Source organism: Argopecten irradians, chromosome 4 (assembly GCF_041381155.1).
Source record: "Argopecten irradians isolate NY chromosome 4, Ai_NY, whole genome shotgun sequence".
NCBI classification, from domain to species: Eukaryota; Metazoa; Mollusca; class Bivalvia; order Pectinida; family Pectinidae; genus Argopecten; species Argopecten irradians.
Window position 1 is genome coordinate 11,867,535 of NC_091137.1, and position 16,023 is coordinate 11,883,557.

Below are 16,023 nucleotides of genomic sequence, written 5' to 3' on the forward strand. Positions count from 1 at the left end.
GTATTCACAATTACATATAGCTATCTGGTTAATATGACAGACCCCAACACTATACATAGTATTCACAATTACATATAGCTATCTGGTTAATATGACAGACCCCAACACTATACATAGTATTCACAATTACATATAGCTATCTGGTTAATATGACAGACCCCAACACTATACATAGTATTCACAATTACATATAGCTATCTGGTTAATATGACAGACCCCAACACTATACATAGTATTCACAATTACATATAGCTATCTGGTTAATATGACAGACCCCAACACTATACATAGTATTCACAATTACATATTGCTATCTGGTTAATATGACAGACCCCAACACTATACATAGTATTCACAATTACATATAGCTATCTGGTTAATATGACTGACCCTAACACTATACATTGTATTCACAATTACATATAGCTATCTGGTTAATATGACAGACCCCAACACTATACATAGTATTCACAATTACATATAGCTATCTGGTTAATATGACAGACCCCAACACTATACATAGTATTCACAATTACATATAGCTATCTGGTTAATATGACTGACCCTAACACTATACATTGTATTCACAATTACATATAGCTATCTGGTTAATATGACTGACCCTAACACTATACAAAGTATTCACAATTACATATTGCTATCTGGTTAATATGACATATCCCAACACTATACATAGTATTCAAAATTACATATAGCTTTCATGTTTTCAAATCTAAAATCCTTATATTATATTACAAGTCTCACGTTTAAAAACTCGTGGTTATTGGACAAAAATCGGTATAGTTAAATCGATTTACAGCCGGTAATGAATTCACTATTGGACAAGCGACTGTCCTATACAACACAGCGTAACATAAACATATTGCCTTATAATTAACTGTCGTCGATAATCTCTCACACTTTCCTGTAAACGGCTCAAAACAGGTGTCAAGTAGCTGTGGACGGGCCAGGTAAGTATCTCCTTCTAATACTTATAGTAAACCCTATAGGAGTTAGGTAGTGGTGTTACTGATGGGACGGAGCAGGTTCATTCATCTACCTTTATCATTCTGGTTACCTTAATAAGTCATTTTCAAATTCTTATATGTTTTGAGGAACGGAGTACTGTAGTATTTTTTTAAACTTATGCAATGTTCGTAAAACATTTATTGAATATGTTCATCATTATAAAGTAATTTCGTACTTTTTAATATATCATTACACACAGGTTTTTTTATAAAAAAAATATTAACAAAATCTATGGTTTCTATCTGCTCTTTATGATCAAATATTTACATTTCCTTGTCACTTCTACTATATAAACTGACCAAGGCAAAGTGTATAATGAAATGACTTTACTTTAAATGTGTGTCGGTGTATGCTGGATGTGTATAGCTTATTGTCCTATGACTCGTGATGTTCGTGTCGATGTAGTTGTAGAGTTGAATGATGATGGAGGCTTTGACTTCTAGTTGCATAGTTTTTATTTGGTTCCATATGCATACTTAGTATAGTGGATAAAGGACCGTTTAGTCCTATACATCCTGACGGGAACTACACTAATATTTCTCCGTCTACTAAAATACATGTCCATACAGTTAATTCCCATGCTTCCTAGTGTTGGTATCTTCAGAGGTGTCCTGGTGTGAAGTGTCATGTCTGTAGTGTCTGTAGTGTGTGTTGTGTCCGGAGTGTCTGTAGTGTATGTTGTCTATGGAGTGTGTTTAAACAATATCCCTAGTCTCTTATATATTCGATACCAGGAAGCAGGAATGGCGTAAAGATCACGATTCCCTAAAATGATGTCAGGCAATGATTGAATAACAACTTCCTATATATGAAATAACTTCCTATATTGACTAAATTCTTAGACGATGCTCCTGAATCAACTGCCTGAAGATATATTCACATTGGTTAATCAAATTATCAAGTTATATACTATATATATAGCTTACTTTAACTAAAATCTTTAAATTAAATTTCCATATCAAGGCATCGTTATATTACATTCGCCCTATACTCATATATGATTTCAAATTAGTTAAAATTTGAAAAAAATCGATTTTGCAAAAAGATATTGTCAAAATTAACATAACTGTACACCATTCTTATGCCATACAATGTAAATATTTCAATAAAACACATTAAAATAAATTTTCGGGTACATGTACAATGTAACAGTAGTGTTTGGATTTACATATGTTGATGATATTAAGTGGTATGTAAATTAATGATGTTATCAATTAAAAGAAACATAAAAATAAAAAATAAAAAAAAGACAATTAAAAACTTCTGGATGACTTTTAAGGTTCATGATATGCTGTTATTAGAAGAAGAAAATGAAAATTAAAGAAAAGATGTATAATTATATTAGCTTAAAAATCAATAAAACACTATACATTACCGAAAACTAAATTCCAATGTATAAAAATACACTAATAAAGGTAAAAAAAATCACAATTTTTCAAACAGAGTTCAGTTAATTTTCTTTCTTCTTTCTTCAGTCTTCGTCCTGGTTGGTCTATGGTGGCCGTGGCCAGTAGGGTGTTGTTGGTGGTCTCTGCGTTTTGGTTCCTCTTGTTTTGGTCTTTGTGTGGTTTGTGGTAATGGGTTTGGGTGGCTGTGTTCTTGTGGCACTGATGATCGTATAGCGTCGTAGCCCCGTTGGTGATTTCCGCGAAACCCAAGATTCCGTCGCATTGTCACGGCATCAGTATAATGTTTTAAAAGTTTGATTGAGTATGGCTTGATATGGATTTTTGGTTCATCGTCTGTGAGGTTCACGAAGTTGCTGTGTTGATGAAAGACGAAGGACTCGAATTTTGTGTCGACGTTTTATTTCGTGTGGTACAATTTACAATATACAGTTCAGAATCATGTCGTGCCTGGCATCTTGAATCCCACGTGGGACCGTACTCCCCAGGGAGCGGTGCAGACCTGAGACTCTCTAAGACTCTCCTAAGACTCTATCTGCCTATCTCTGTCAGGCCATTTTATACCCTATGTGAATATGTGCCTACGTGAACATGTTTGTCAGAATAGATACGACATATTAAGGTTATTACATATTACATGTATATGTCACAACTGACCAGACACGGACATTTAATCGGACATGTAAAACTGACAAATCTGTCATGTTATGGCCTTGGGACATATATACGACATATCATATGTATTTCTGAAATATGTGCATGAAGAATATTCACACTGGTCAATCATATTATCAAATTATATATACTATATATATAGCTTACTTTAACTTAAATCTTTAAATTAGATTTCCATATCAAGGCATCGTTATATTACAAGTGAAGCATATGACGGCATAGCTGACACCCAAAACGTAACCATTATGACGTCACTTATTTTGACGTGGTGACATCAACTGATCACCGTCAAGATGGCTGTTCCGTCTTGTGGATTAAATCGTCGTTGATAAACGGTTTTCCTAGTCTAGCTTAAACAATGTTAATGCAGAGACCCTAAAATGGGTTGATAATGTAAATGTAAGCATTAAACTATCTCCATATGGCATCTATGGTCTATATATTTACATTTGCTTGTCACTTCTACTATATTAACTAACCAAGGCAAAGTGAAAAATATGACGGTATAACTGACATCCAAAATGTGACCATTGTGACGTCACTAATGTTGACGTGGTGACGTCAACTGATCACCGTCAAAATGGCTGTTCCGTCTTGTGGATTAAATCGTCGTTGATAGACGGTTTTCCTGGTCTAGCTTAAACAATATTAATGCAGAGATCCTAAAATGAGTCGATAATGTAAATATAAGCATTAAACTATCTTCCTATGTCATCTATGGTCTATATAGATGCCAGAGCATTGCAGGCATTCGTCTTATAATGCGCTAGCGCGCACTTTGAAGATTGTCTGCAAAGCTCTGGCATCTATATAGACCATAGATGCCATATGAAGATAGTGTAATGCTTAAATGAAAAGCTTGGATTATATATATAAAGCTAACTAGATATTTGTTATGTTTTAAAATCATATAGGGAGCTTAAAGCTTTGGTCCAGTTTGTCTGGCCGTTCATCAACATCTGATAGGGGTGTTGGGTTCATTAAGCTATATAACTTAAATATGCAATCGTAACTTTGATAGATTTGCGATTCATTTCAAAATAAAAGTCCTATAAAAACCCTGAAGGCACGATTTTAATTTACATTAATTAATATAGCTCAGTCTTGCTTAACGTCATATCCATTGGTAACACCGCTTCTAATTATTTAAAGATAGGGAATGCGTATGTATCATTAAAGACTCTTGTGTCTCGTATGGATGGCGGAAACCTTTTTTTTTCATTCTCTGTCTCCCGACAATTGACCATATTGTCACCACAGAGCAGCACGTTTAACAGTACCCTATTCGAATCCCTCCGTTATAGACACAATACACAGAAAATGTCGATATCATTTATAATTGTATTCTTAGCCGGGCGACAGAACCTAGAGCCTTCTGCACTTGGGCGAACGCCCAACTAAAAATCGAAGCAGTGGTGTCAAAATATAGCTAAAAAAAGAAAATGGGGAAAAAAGATTGCTCTTTCTATAGGAGATCTCTACTAGCATTTAACTATGGCAAAATCTATCTCATCTTTCCCTATATTTTCTGTCCTATGATGTTTCAACAGAAGCTACAATCAATTACAAATGTATTTCCATTATGTAGACGACATTGGCTTGATAATTGGAATGAACAACAAGTAAAGTGACAAAATAACATTTCAAGTGAAGTAACGATTGCCGAGGGGACTAGTTATATATGGATCACCATAAAATAAACTTTGTTAATGCTATCAAAACAAATGTGTTCATTATCAAGAGATACATTTAAAAGTATGTTATTTTCACGTTAATTCGCGAGGAGAGTCGTTTCAAATTCAAATCCCTGGCAAATATGTGTATTAAAGGACAGGATTGAGTCACAGGTACCTGGCTCTCTTATTTTAAATGACAAGTTGTAATACATATATGTGTTATGTACTACAACCTGTATTTTATTTAAACGAGCCAGGTACCTGTGGTTGAGTGTCGGTCATTTTGATTACTAAGCTGATTGGTGTTTCTAAAGACATTACCGAACTAGCTACAGTGGTAATTGATAAAGGAATAAATAAGTTATGTAGTCGTATAATATACTGTAATGATATAATGTAAAAATAGTAAATATTTACACCAAAAAACGTGAAAACCAAGTTACGAACAAAACATTAAGTAACGAAGTTATATATCATTACAATCTACATACATTGATACGTTGATATTTCGAGTGATTAACCTTTATCGAAAGACTGTTGAAACCATAAAATGATATTTTTTAAATAATGGAGTATTGCATCCATCTTCCATGTACCGTATCTTTATCACATTGCTATATAATAAGGAAACACATGCCGATGACATTTAAACAGTAGTATTTCATTGTTAAATTCACACATGCTCTTCACACAGACTTTCAATGATATGGATCACATTTTTTGGACCCAATATACGTGATTTTTCTGTCTGTTTGTTTATTTTTCTTGTTATCAGAAACATAATTATACAATGCTCAAACATTTTACCAATGACCTAGAATAAAGATATGTATTATGACATTATTCCGTGCAGATAAACCTATGATATCGAACGGTCATATATCATCCTGTAAATGTACCTGTCATCTTGAAACATTCGCTGTTGCAAAACCGACAATTACCGAAGCGTACCGTATAAGGCCTACACATTTCTATTTTTCCCGTGCGAAGTCGATCAGTTACATGATGTTTTCGAAACTTTTGGACAATGTATTGTTGCGCTTTGTATTTATTATGGGACATATTCATTTTTTTATTTCATATTTTTTCCAAACTTCACAGTTGGTCTCAATAACAACTTACTAGGCTTCAGTTAACATTTTATGTAAAGAGGACGTGGTAGTTTAAAGATAGATACTTTATAACTGATGAAATATCATCGTCAGGAATGTTTTGGGTCACTTTACTGTTAAATGGACGATTGTGTCGATTATAACATTTTTAAGAACACTACAAAGTACGGTGTTTCTTATTTTTAATGGAATTATTTTTTTTTGTCATTTGTAAAATTCATTAGAATAATTCAAAATGAATATTTCTTAACATCATATACTTTTTTCTCTTTTATCCAAGCCACGAAGTGTCTTACAATCAAAATAAAAGCAGACTTTACAAACTCTTTTAAAACCTTCCATATGATTTTTTTTAAATGTAGAAAAATGTTAAAAAAACGAATATCAATATGTTTCCCACATTCCTGGTTATTTTCCTTTCTATCTTGTACCAGAATTTATCTATTTTTTATGGATAATACCAACAAAATCAAACAATATCTTTCATTTATTTGTGAATCACCGTAGAAATGCTGTTTCGTGAGGTGCGCGAAAAATGATAACGTGTGCAACAGGAAGGTATTTTTGATGTATCGTTTTTGTCGTCAGCTAGGTATGAATATAGGACAATTAAGGAGACAGCTTAAAACGCCTTAATTTGATCATCAGCATTTGATAAATGTATGTGGATTACGATTAGTCTGACTTTCTTATTATATCTGTAAACCCCGACTTTTTAGGTGCGCGAAAAACGATGCCTCTAGGATATATTTAAACGTTGATGTAACTATTTTTTGACTTCATCGGGGTATGAAAGAAATTTTGTTTGCAAACAAAATTTATTTCATAACCCGATGAAGATAAAAAATCACGAAAGCTAATTGGGCTTATTTTGGTAGAAGAAAATAAAATAAATTTACGCGAAAAATACTATATATAAATACATTGTTTGAGCCCTCGTAAGCTACATTTTGTTTCCGGAAGCCACATTTAATATGGACAAGGAAGAACTTTGTCATCTATACAATTGCGTTGTCCGGAATGCTGAAGTTCACTCAAAATATATGTTGAAACATCGTTTAAGAATCTGAAAACTGTTTCCATCTTGTTAAGTCCAATTGATTTAGATACCGCTTTACAGCTGATTTACTCAATATACTCCAGTACTCACGTGCATCCACATACTTTTTATGTTCATTTTAGACTAGGTTCTGGTTACCATTTTACACACAATTAATAAGAAGCAAATTTTCTCTTTGCTTTTTTCTATACTGTTGCTAAAATAACTCCCATGAGTATCTATACTTCCTAACAAATCCAATGATGTACAATGAATTTTATCGCGAAAGTTAATAACGTCAAAAATTTTGCGTAATTAAGCGAAAGTTTCGTGTCATAACGCCAAATGTTTAAAGTTATATGTGCCGTAACTGGCCGAAAATTTGGACATGTTATTTTTTCCTCAAATATCTATTTAAAACCATAAGTTTAAATGAATAAAGCTGTGAAAATCAATCAAATGGACAGACAAACATATATAATGCCTTATCAACGTTAGTTGGAACACATAGGTTATGCACTGTGAAATTTTTTTTTTTTATGCTTTATACACGTTTAGATGGAAACATACCTTCAGAAATCACTTTACAATTAGTGATAATACTGTAAAAATGTGCAATGAAATTGTGGACAACAATATGGCTTCATGGTCTGACCGTATGTACTCATTTCACTACACTGAAGATGTTAATATAATGATTTTGGCAGTACTGCCAAAAATCATTTTCAGTTCTCTTTTGTACTTGTAAAATTAAAACCTATACATTGAAAGTATTGTAATTCTCAAAATGTTGGTAACTTTTGGAGTGGAATAACATATTAAAAGCTCTTCTTGATTCGTGACTATGAAAAATACGGCACATATAACTTTAAGTTTCGTGTCATAATGCCAAAAGTTTCGCGTAATAACGCGAAAGTTTCGCGTAATAACGCGAAAGTTTCGTGTACTAACGTGATCGTTTCGTGTAGTAACGCGATAGTTTCGCGTAAGTACGCGAATTTTGTTGTTTTGTTTTTTCTTCTACCAAAATGAACCCAATCGGATTTCTTAAAAAATAGTTACATAAATGCTCATTATTAATTTTTCAGTCTACTTGATAGCATGAAATACGTTTAAACGTATGATTCCATTGTTTTTTCAATGGATTGATTTAAAAAAAAATAATACGCAATGTCGACGTCTCTATTGTGACGTCATGATAACGTCCGGTTTCGCGCCATTCTCGGAAAAAAGAGTCTGCCAATCAGAAAGTCGGATTTATTATGAAAACAAATAAAATTTGATTATACATGTATGTGTTTAAATTAAAGTCTGCAAATAGATTGTTATATGAATTAGCGAGGGAGCCAACCTCAGGGTATAATTACCATTTTCTATAATAGTTTGGCCTTCAGACACATGAATTATTATACACCCATCTACCCAACAATGAGTATATGCCACAAACATGCCTTTGATCACAACCAGGTTTTATACTAGATGTCTAATTCACCTTCTTGATGGGATATACAAAATCCATACAGAATAGTCGTTTTCACATGTCTTCCAAAAGCAGTATGAGATGTGCACGAGAAAGATAAATCAATATATTTATCACAACCGTGATTTTCTAGTTCCCTTGCACGACTCTTCATTAACAGCGATGAGATTTTGTCCTAGGATGGGTGGTTGTATATTTCGCTACTACTGCTGAACGTAAGTTTTGGTTTGACATATTAAATCATGGAATATTTAGGGGGATACAAATGGACAATAAACGAAATCTTCAGATCAGAAATGTATTCGGTAAAGCTTTCATGTTGGTGGTTTATAGAAAAACTCACAGAATTATCTTTTGATACACGTTAAACTGCAAGAGACTTTACTTCAGGTTGAAGAGTTCCATTTACAGTTCCGGTGATACGGATGGCGCGTTCTATGCGGCACACCCGCATGTACTTGGTCGACATATCAAGAATGTATCGGTACATGAGAATGCTTTTTACCAATTTCTCTATTCTATCCTACGCCATACTCCTCCTGAAAATTCCTCCAGGTAATATTTGTTTACTCCACAGTAACAATGTATTTTCGCCATAATGGCGAAGAAATGTGAAATGAATTCATGCTTAATCAAGTATCGACTCTAAGGAAAACAACTACAACAAGAATTGCTAATTATTAAGCAAACCTGATGTGACTTGAGTCACTCTCGTTGTAAATGTGCCAGCTACTGCTGACGCACCATTGCATTTGTTCATGAAGTATTTGTCGGTGTTAATCGCTGAAAATTAAAAAAAATGAGTGTCATGCGTAAATTCTAAAAGCATTAAGTAACATTTAACGCCATTTGCTTTTGCAATACGCACTAGTAACAGTTATTACAAAATCCTATGAGATGTTATAACAAACACTTTAAAGGCGATTTGAAAATAAAAGATAGTAAGGCCATGGGGAAATGATGAGAACATTGATGAATTTGAAAAATATGCTAAATGTCATTTGAGTTTGTTTTCTTAGTAAATTTTGCTTGCTGAAACAGTGAAAATTTTTATCAGTTTTATAGTCTTATTTCACTTAAGTAAATTGTATAATACATAGAGATGTGCACCAAAGCTTGACCTAGGTATAATGGAGGATATCGTCTACAGATTAAATAACGCTTACTCTTCCTGGACATCTAGATAATATTCTATCTCCGGTCAATACATATCATGGGCTTTGGTGGTTGTTTATATATATATATGTTTGATTGGGTTAAGGAATGTCGATTTTCTATTTTGCTTGTAATCAACATGTATCAAAATAGTCATGCACACGAGAGACGTGATTTAGTCGGCATCCTCGTTCTTTTCATGTTTAATGCTGTAATATGTTTGATAGATCCGGTATTTCTGTTGTCACAACCCTTATTCTCATCTTCTGAGATCTACATAGCGGCACCTGAATTTGTTACCATAATATTTGGTTAGGTTAGGTAATGCATCAGTCCTATTAACAGTTAAGGTCTTTTAAGGTTGTCTTTCTCTGCATGCCAGGACCCAGTTTCATGAATGTTCAAAAATCCCCATAGAAAAACATTATAGATTTTAAGGAAGGCTCCTTAACTTCAAATGATTTCATATTGGAATCTTAAGGTAAGGAATTCCTTAAGGTATTCGAAGGATACCCTACTCAAACACTTATATGTTTGAGTAGGAACTACACTTTTTCAGAGTATGAAGTGTTTTTTTAAATTCTCATTAAATACAATATCTGCAGACAAAAACTGTCTTTGTTAAAAAAGCATAATAATGGGGGCCGCGGTGGCTGGTTAAGATGTCTCGATATATTACCACAAGACCTTCACCTCTGGGTCGCAATCGAATCCCATGTGGGGCAGTTGCTGTTTATGGTGACTCGCATCTGTTTATTGGTGACCTACATCTGTTTATTGGTGACCTTCATCTGTTTATTGGTGAACTACATCTGTTTATTGGTGACCTACATCTGTTTATTGGTGACCTACATCTGTTTATTGGTGACCTACATCTGTTTATTGGTGACCTACATCTGTTTATTGGTGACCTTCATCTGTTTATTGGTGACCTACATCTGTTTATTGGTGACCTACATCTATTTAATGGTGACATAGAATGGCGCAGTAGGGATCAGTGTTAGCCTTGTTTTATAAAGGCGAGTAAAGGGATATTATCATTTTCCCTTTTTCTGACTAATTTTTGGCCTCAAAACGTTCGTTCATGCTATCAGAAACGTTCTTGGCATTTGTCCTTGGACAAGAAACGCCATAACCAATAAAAGTACCACTAGTACATAGTTTTAGTTCTTTTTTCTAGTAGGGTGTTAAGGGGCTGATCGCGGGTCCCATTCTTTATAGAAATCATTTCAAATGTAAGTCTCCCCTTCAAAGAAAATGTAAGTTAGGCCTACTCCAAGAAAAATTCTTTTCCCAATCTAACACTATTCCTTCCAAGAGGTAAAAGGATGATTCTCCACACAAGTGACAAAATTCCTAAATTGTTCTAAAATGAGTTCTACTATTGGAAGACGTCGAACAAACATACTGTATTCTCCCAAATCACCTGCGTGTGGGAAACGCTGTGAATGACGACTTAACTGTGGATAGGATATTAAGCATAATCAGCAAGTCGAACAACTGTTGTTTAGTGTCCTTGTTTTACAACGTGGTAACCTAGATTTCAGATTTGGGTATCAACAGCCAGGTAGCATATGCTGTCTATTTTGTTTATGATTTTCCTACGAGTTTACGAATGGTCTATTGTTTTGGTAAAACCCTTTGTTGAATAGCTTCTCTGTCATGTTAAATAAGAGGATTTTACATGAGTGGCTATGTGATATGAAATTTATCAAACGAGTTCAATAATCTGTTATGCCACGAGCCTTTAGGAGAGTGGCATTTAAGCAATAAACTGTTACCAGATTGGACATACAGTTTATCTTTTGAATTTCCCGCTTGCGCTAGTGTTGACGTCACTAAGTTCAATAAACGGAACAGCTATAGCATCAGCTTCTGAATATACAGCACCATGACAAAAGTATTCGCGATTTTTTAAAATGGCGGCTCTGTCGCTGTGCGCTTCGGGCGATTAAAGGGGTATAACTCGTACAGAAATGTATATTTTTGGCTAATTTTTTTATATGACGTCGCAGATGACGTAACTGACGTCATTTGTCAAAGACAGACGTCAGCTTACTAAAATACTAACGTAAACAAAGCCACGTAAAGATGGGGAGGAAATCGGCGGAAGTTTCGTCTGATATGAAAAAGTTATAATAGAAATGAAGTCATACGGACATAAAACTTCAGAGTTGGTGAAGGCAACAGGAATACCAGAATCTACGATTAGATCCATATGGAAAAGGTATTTGGAAAGTGGAACTCTGGAAAACAAAGCAAGAACAGGTAGGCCGTCCAAGTTGTCAACGAGAGACAAAACATGGCTTTTTCGTTACACAAAAACAAACAGAGGCAAAGTATTGACGGAAATAACTAATGAATTAAATAAAAGATTGGATGTACAAAATACAGTAAATAGTCGAACTGTTCAAAGATTTCTTCATAAAAAGGATTTGAAGCGCAGAGTTGTCAGAAAAAAGATGGCTGTTTCGGAAGTAAATCGTAAAAAACGTTTAAGCTGGTGTTTAGAAAAAAGACGACTTCGTGTGGAACAATATTGGAAAACTATAATATTTTCTGATGAAAGTCAGGTTGTAATAGGTGATAATCACCGTGTATATGTGTGGAGAACAGCCCGTGAATCTTTTCTACCATGTGCCCTCCCCGTCAGCGCCGGATATCTGTTTTGGTGTGGGGATGCATCACATATTATGGTGTAGGAACTCTTTGTAAAGTTGACGGAAATATAAATGCCCAGAAATACATAAATATATTAGATGATAATCTTTGGCCTGTTATCGCTTAGCATTTCGCCGACAAAATATATAGATTCCAAGACGACAATGCCCCCGTACATCGGGCACATGTTACAAACGAATTTAAGCTGCAAAATAATATACCAACCATTATATGGCCTGCACAATCACCAGACATTAATATTATTGAAAATTTGTGGCTTAGAATCAAAAGGACTTTGCAAAACAACGCCCGGAACATCGGATCTGCAGACCAGCTGTTTCTAGCGATTTCCGATATATGGGTTTCATTCACTCTGCAATACGTCAGAATTCAATACCTCGCCGTTTGTTGGCAGTTATCAAGTCCAAAGGTCACCTCACAAAATACTTGGTAAGTGCAATTATTTTAATGTTGTTTATATAACGTTTTCCGTCAGCGATGCTTAATGAAATGACGTCCGCCATCTTGGAAAATCGCGAATACTTTTGTCATGGCGCTGTAGTTCAACGCAAAACGGTTTGAAACAAGCGAACAAATGAAAGAGCTATGCGATGATATTTTTTCAATTCATGCTATTTTGTCAACACAATAATACTATTGGATTTCAAAGACCGCATAACTTTAAACCACTTTTTAAATATTTCACCGTTATGCATAAGCGTAAGTAGTCATTGTCAGTGACGCGGCGGAAACGTTAAATATTCCTACGCTTGACCAGATTGAAGTTCATATCCTGATATTGCCAATCTCGTTTAACATAGATCAAACGGGAAACTGAAAGTAGAATGGAATGATATCAAATGATTGAACGACTTTGATAAATTTCATATCACATAGCCACTCATGTAAGATTATGTTTTTATCACATAACTTTTAATTATAGAAATATAAGTACAACTTTAGATTTCGTCTCTATATATTTACACTTGCTAAGCTTGTTCACTATACGCAAATACTAGCCGATTTTGTTTACCATAACTGCATGGTAACATTGAACTTTGAACTTGCGTATGAAAATGTTCTATGCAACTTAAAGGGACTACTTTTTTTAAAGAAACACATTGTTTTGTTTACATTTTGACGCAACTTTACGTGTATATTGTTGTTTTTCATAGAATTTTGGAAAAATGTAAACAATATATACATGTTTTATATTCATATAATTATGATTCTAACATTTTTTTTCAAATTAACAATTGTATAAAGAAACGGCAAAAATATCCTGACCGGGGCGACGTGCAGTGCTGTCAAATGTAAACATTACCTCTGTGTCTGTGTTCGTCCTACGATCGAGTCTTTGGGGTGGACAGACGTGACAGAGGTCAGTTATAAACATACCCTCTTGTCTTTGTTCTTTGAGGATATAATCATGTATTATAAAACATGCACCGCTAAATGTAATTCATGTGTTGACAGTTACGCATCACCATGTACAAATACATTGTACCAATCGAACACACAAGGTGAAATTGTTCCGTCTGTTGATGGCGATATATAATCACATGGCTCCCAAGGATATAATATCGTCAAGTCGGACGACAATCTCAAACACGTTGAGCTAGGCCTACTTGAACACCAGCATTTTGACATCTTCGGCAAACTCCGAATGTAAGCGTGCGTCAGGTTCGCCTCGCTGCACAAAAACGGTCACCGAGTTCACACATGTGGCCGAGTACAAATTCTTTATGTTAATACGCTTTAAGTTAATATTTAGCAAAATTGAATATATATTTAAAGTTCTGATCTGATGAAAAAAAATTATTGAACTTTTTTGTCGTCGCGGATGAATAATTCTACCTTACATTAAGAGGCATCATTCGCTGTTCAATTGAGTCAGCTTGTCTCCTCCCACTTTTGACCAACTTTTATTGAATAATTACATCACATTCGCTAACGCGCCCCATAGAATATATTCTTAGAGGAATTGCTCCATACAAGCATGGTTAACATAAAAGCGCAATCCAATCCCTATATAAAGCAATAGAAATCCGTCTCGGATGTGACGTTTCCGTCTACTGAGACGATCATTCGACGCCATATATAGATTATGACGTCAAAACTACATGTGACGTCACAATAGCCTTATTATGTGTTTTACAATATTTATGACATGGCCGTATGACATGGCTGGACGGGCCAGTTTTGTGATCAAATAGGTTCTCCATCATAATAGCAAGGTTGATGGCAAATGCTTTCACAATACAGTTGATAATATCATTAGCACAATACCTGTTCTACATATTGATTCACAGCTACTGCAGTAAAAGGCATTCAATTTTATATTAGTGTCATACGATATTCAGAACAATGTCGTTACCTTTAAAAAGTGTGTTAACCGGGTATGAGGTTACAGAATAAGACACGCCAGAATATAAGAGTAGTGTTAGAGATAGGTTTTATGAGTGTATAAGGATTGCCCTACCTTCGCTGTTCATTATAATGTACATGGGAATTTAGACTTCTCAAACGCTGCAATGCCCTGGAATGTTTAAATGTCCCTTTCCAATCGGTGAGGTGAATACCCATTTACGCCTTTGATGTCGGTCAACCTTGATAAAGAACAAGTATAGCATGCGTCAAACATAACATGCCACTTATCGAGTCACGCATGTATGATAGGAGTTCGTGAATATTCATAAGGACATCTTCGATTGTCAAACGTATGACGACTTGATTTTTTACGCGAAATAGAAATGTAATGAATATTCAAATGATGAAAACTACAATATATTTGCTTCATGTTTGAGAATAATGAGGCATCATACCAGATTATCGTGAATGACTATATATTTCATCATTAGCATTCAAATCGTTAACCTGATGTTCCCAAAAGCTTCTCTATGGAGATCATCCATTTATGCCCTACATACATCAAATTATGATACCAGTTTTCAACACAAGGTATCAGTACATTGTATATGCATACAGCGTAAACTTTTCCACTACATACTAACCAAAATTATCCTGAATGGTATGCATTCCTACTGTATTGTTCATCCCAGACCTGATAGTTCATCCCCTGTTAATTCCATATCCAGCAACGTCTTGTATTATAATACATAATTTGAAGTTACACAACAAGAGTTTAATTATATATTACACAACGGACTCACTTTAGCGCCTATTGCTCCTTCGATATCGGAACATCAGGCCCAAGGATCATGATTTTGAAGTCACAAGTCACAAATAGTCTTAAGTTTAGAATTGGCCCATGACGTAATGAAAACGTACTTCAGTTTTGATTGGCTAAGCAAAACCTTCAGTCTAAGACTATTTCATGATCCTTGGGCCAGGACACAGTATCCGAAAGGCAGGGGACACCTGTATGTTAACTACTAGGATTTGACTTCTTATCATTTATTTGATTTCTAATTATTTCAAGGAATATCTAGGACATTATAGTAGTTGTTGTAGAACTTAATCTCTTGTTAAGTTGTTATACTCTGAATTTAGATCCTGAATCCATTTTTTCTTCTACCACCCACGCTATCATCCTATAAGAAAGAATTAACATCAACACAAGTGTAAAGTAAGCACTGTATGTGCTGTATTGACTTTAGCAAGCTAATAAGACGGTTACAAAGCGTGTGATGCAGTAATAAAAGTGAATCATACTGCAGCTTATATCCGAACGCTCTCTTTGTGTCTACAGTACGTTCAGTATTGATCTGGTCTGCTCATCTGCATAAAACACAACAACAAATATACGAAAAATGGCATATGTATCTCT

The 16,023-nt window shown here is 34.6% G+C and overlaps 1 protein-coding gene across 4 annotated transcripts in view; it reads left to right on the forward strand.

The window, feature by feature from the left end:
• Nucleotides 1–905: 905 nt before the first annotated feature.
• The window catches only part of LOC138320612 (probable G-protein coupled receptor 139), a 33,258-nt gene continuing 18,140 nt past the window's right edge, over nucleotides 906–16,023 (forward strand). For all 4 annotated transcript variants that reach the window (XR_011208220.1, XR_011208219.1, XR_011208221.1 and 1 more), the window contains exon 1: nucleotides 906–971. The gene's annotated coding sequence lies outside the window, so the exon portion shown is untranslated. The remainder of the gene's footprint in view (nucleotides 972–16,023) is intronic.